Source organism: Salmo trutta, unplaced genomic scaffold (assembly GCF_901001165.1).
Source record: "Salmo trutta unplaced genomic scaffold, fSalTru1.1, whole genome shotgun sequence".
In the NCBI taxonomy this organism is placed as follows: Eukaryota; Metazoa; Chordata; class Actinopteri; order Salmoniformes; family Salmonidae; genus Salmo; species Salmo trutta.
Window position 1 is genome coordinate 54,533 of NW_021822847.1, and position 4,753 is coordinate 59,285.

General features: G+C 42.0%; 1 long non-coding RNA gene across 1 annotated transcript; it reads right to left on the reverse strand.

Moving 5' to 3' along the window:
• Positions 1 to 1,579: 1,579 nt before the first annotated feature.
• On the reverse strand, positions 1,580 to 4,292 carry LOC115185528 (uncharacterized). The gene is made up of 3 exons (XR_003875171.1): positions 3,189 to 4,292; positions 2,817 to 2,939; positions 1,580 to 2,324 (listed from the first exon to the last, which is right to left on the reverse strand). It is a non-coding gene; the product is annotated as an uncharacterized LOC115185528 (long non-coding RNA).
• Positions 4,293 to 4,753: the final 461 nt, after the last annotated feature.

The window sequence follows — 4,753 nt, forward strand, 5'->3', positions numbered from 1 at the left end:
AATGGTGTCGTCTGCGTAGAGGTGGATCAGAGACTCACCAGCAGCAAGAGCGACATCATTGATGTATACAGAGAAAAGAGTCGGCCCAAGAATTGAACCCTGTGGCACCCACATAGAGCCTGCCAGAGGCCCGGACAACAGGCCCTCTGATTTGCACACTGAACTCTATCAGAGTAGTTGGTGAACCAGGCGAGGCCATCATTTAAGAAACCAAGGCTGTTGAGTCTGCCGATTAGGATGTGATGACTGACAGAGTCGAAAGCCTTGGCCAGGTCAATGAATACAGCTGCACAGTATTGTTTCTTATCGATGGCGATTAAGATATCGTTTAGGACCTTGAGCGTGGCTCAGGTGCACCCATGACCAGCTCTGAAACCAGATTGCATAGTGTAGAAGGTCCGGTGGCATTCGAAATGGTCGGTAATCTGTTTGTTGACCTGGCTTTCGAAGACTTTAGAGAGGCAGGGTAGGATAGATAAAGGTCTGTAGCAGTTTGGGTCAAGAGTGTATCCCCCTTTGAAGAGGGGGATGACCGCAGCTGCTTTCCAATCTTTGGGAATCTAAGATGACACGAAAGAGAGGTTGAACAGGCTAGTAATAGGGGTTGTAACAATTTCGGCAGATAATTTTAGAAAGGGTCCAGATTCTCTAGCCCGGCTGATTTGTAGGGGTCCAGACTTTGCACCTCTTTCAGAACATCAGCTGACTGGATTTGGGAGAAGGAGAAATGGGGAAGGCTTGGGCAAGTTGCTGTGGGGGTGCGGTGCTGTTGACCGGGGTAGGGGGAGCCAGGTGGAAAGCTTGGCCAGCCGTAGAAAAATGCTTATTGAAATTCTCAATTATAGTGGATTTATCGGTGGTGACAGAGTTTCCTATCCTCAGTGCAGTGGGCAGCTGGGAGGAGGTGCTCTTATTCTCCAAGGACTTTACTGTGTCCCAGAACTTTTTTGAGTTTGTGTTGCAGAAAGCAAATTTCTGCTTGAAAAAGCTAGCCTTGGCTTTTCTAACTGCCTGTGTATATTGGTTTCTAACTTCCCTGAAAAGTTGCATATCACGGGGGCTGTTCGATGCTAATGCGGAACACCACAGGATGTTTTTGTGTTGGTTAAGGGCAGTCAGGTCTGGAGAGAACCAAGGGCTATATTTGTTCTTGGTTCTAAATTTCTTGAATGGGGCATGCTTATTTAAGATGGTGAGGAAGGCATTGAAAAAAAATAACCAGGCATCCTCTACTGAAGGGATGAGGTCAATATCCTTCCAGGATACCCAGGCCAGGTCGATTAGAAAGGCCTACTCGCTGAAATGTTTCAGGGAGCGTTTGACAGTGATGAGGGGAGGTCGTTTGACCGCTGACCTATTACGGTTGCAGGCAATGAGGCCGTGATCGCTGAGATCTTGGTTGAAAACAGCAGAGATGTATTTAGAGGGCAAGTTGGTTAGGATGATATCTATGAGGTTGCCCGTGTTTACAGCTTTGGGGTGGTACCTGGTAGGTTTATTGATAATTTGTGTGAGATTGAGGGCATCAAGCTAAGATTGTAGGATGGCTAGGGTATTAAGCATGTCCCAGTTTAGGTCACCTAGCAGCACGAGCTCTGACGATAGATAGGGAGCAATCAGTTCACATATGGATACATCCATGTCTTCCTTGATTCTATTCAATATTACATCTACACCAGATTGACAGAGGTCTGCTGATCTAGCCATGGCAAGTAGCCTGATAGCAGCCAGTTTAGACCTGTATTTTGGATTTATATTTCCTAGGGTGTAGTACACCATTAACAACTTGTTTTTTGATGCAAAGGATCCTAGTGGGTTACAGATCTCTATTTCATCCGTGTACAGAAAAATCTGCAATGCATTTGGTTTCTCTGAAAATAAGGGATGTGATTTTAGAAGAGCACCATCAACAATGTCATGAAAAAAACTTGCCCTGCGGGGTCCCTTTTCAACCATAGACAAAATCCTTGGGTGTGATAAGAACTGCTCTAGACTTTTGACTAATGGTACATAATAAAATAATTTGTCTTTGATGAAAATGTCTTTTGATCCTCCACATTTCATCCTGCATATGGTTCCAGCAATTGGAATTTCCTCTGCGTCCAAACAGTAAACTGCTTCTTAGTAACACTGTCCTATCTAAATGTTGCAACGCCAGCAAAAGGGTCAATGAAATTGTCAACTATATCCATTGCATCTTTTTCAAGTTGACCTGATGTGCTTCCTGAATGCTTCTTTAGCACTGCCTCCATCTGCTTCCTGAGGTTGTCCAATAGTGATGATTGATACTGCTGTACCCCAGCAACAATGTCATTCACACCTTTCTGAAAATGAGACAGTGAGAGAGGTGGGGATGTCATCAATCATGGAGGTTGGAACACACCATCATGTATACCTATGATATTCAGGGTTTTCTTATGACATATTCATTAACATAAGGACATAAGAGGTCAACAATAGTAAGGTGGACAACCTAGCACTGAGAATGAACTCAACCATCACTGAACCACTACAAAATGATCTGCATAATGTAACAAACCAAATGCTCTGCTCTGTTCAGAAAAAGTATCTTACCTGTGAGAGATGATGCTTGGCTCTGGCATTTATCACAAAAGCAGTGGCATGTGTTGTCAGATTCTAAAAAAAATGTTGACATTGAATGTAGTATCCTGAGGCTGGACATTACAAGTTCATGACAAGTATAATGTTTGTGACAGGAGAAGTGGTTGTGAAGACTGACTATGAATGCTATTAGTAAATCTAAGTAAAAAAAATATGGTAAATTTCAGTAGATTGCCACCAACCGAGTAACTTACCTGTTGCACTGTGACAGCTCCATGTTGGTCAATGCCCCTTTGCCCATCATCTGAGTCAGATGGATGGAGTTGCTGATCAGTGATGCTGGAGTTAGCTAGAAGACTATCGGGTTGAATGTTGTCCTGTGTACCACACATCAAAGAAACAGATGATTTGAAATTGTATTTAGTGTCACCAATAGTGCTATTCAAGTGTTTTGTTCCTATTTATCATCGATTATTTCACATAAACCCAGCTTTAGCCATAAGAGTCATTATGGCTACAATGATCGAATAGCCTAATGGACAGTATGACTTTGGTCCGTGTATCGTCTGTTCATAAAAAAAAATGTTAAGTCCAGAGAACAAAAAAAATGCTAGCTAGCTACTTACTTGTTCCGGTGGTGCTTGGCTTTCCTCCGATGGATGTTCATCTGGTCGGGTGCAATCAAGTAGGTGTTGAAGGTGGTTTCTCTTTACATGATGGAAGGAATTGTACACTATATTCCTCAGTGCATCCGTCAATACCACAGAGCAGCCAGAAATCAGGGCTGCGACTGTGAAATCTATTGATATGGCTCAATAACAGTTTCAATGAAAAAGTAATAAAAACGCAGCAGATAACGCACCGTCAAAGCATCTTGAACGTTACTAAACGCAAGTAAAACGTTCCCACTGCTTTCGATGAAAAGGGCAGAAAGAAGTGAAAATGATGTTCAGTATTTATAATAAAACCAAGTAATTTATTGGAGTAGAGAACAACACCACTGGGACTTTTAACTATACATGTATCACTCCGCTTTACAGGTGTTCTAATAACCGTTAATTACATTAACAATCGTTATCTATCTTAAATTGTAACAAACTTCGCACGGCAAATATGAACATATTTCCACAAATAACATTTGAGTTAAATGATGAATGGTCGTCAGGAGAGGACGGTAACGTGTAGACCTACACAAAGTAGCAGTAGCAAGCTAGTGTGGAGGAAAATGTATATGTGTTGCTTGGCAACAGTCCAGTCCCAGACCAGTTGGGGAACTATGTGTGTTGGCGGAGCCAAATAAATGATGAAATAAATAAACAAATCATAATCTGTTGTTGCTTATTACTGTTAACTAAGAAATTGCGCTTGTAGAAGTGTTGTATAAAAGCAATATCACACTCGAGGTCGTGCTGTTATACTGAATATTATTATCTTTGGCCTGCGGCCTCGTACCTACGACCGAATCACAGCCGTGCTGATATTCAGCACTCCCTCTCTTGTGATATTGCTTAACTGACGTACGTTCATCACATTATCTAGCTAAATAAGAGAGGCCTAAAAAACTAAAAAGTCAAATACGGTCCAAATCTTTGAGTCATCTAACAACACCATGAATGAAGATGGAATGGATGACACATATCCAGGCATGGACCATATATCAACCGCAGAATTAAAAGGTAATGTTCATTTGTTTACACCCGTCTATCTTTCTCCTTAGCAAGCTAACGTTAGCTAACGTTCATTTGAATTGGAAAGTTGGCAAACCAAGTAGCATGCTACCCCCATGTAGATTTGTCAAAAGCTTTTGACACTGTAGACCATGCTATCCTTTTGAGTAAGCTGTCATCTATAGGACTGGGCACTGATGCCTGCCGATGGTTTTATGACTATCTTAAAGATAGAACTCAGGCCGTCATGGTCGACGGGGTCAAGTCTGACCCCCTACAGTTACTTAAAGGGGTCCCTCAGGGTTCAATAATTGGCCCACTATTGTTCTCACTTTATATAAAAAACATTGGTGATGATGTCAGATATTGTAAATTCCATTTATATGCAGATGACACAGTGATGTACTCTATTGCTCCAACAGCGGACCAAGCTTTAATGCAGTTGGAGTCTGATTTTAGGATACTACAGGGGTCTCCTTTACAGCTTAAACTTGTTTTAAACGCTAAGAAAACAAACGTCCTGT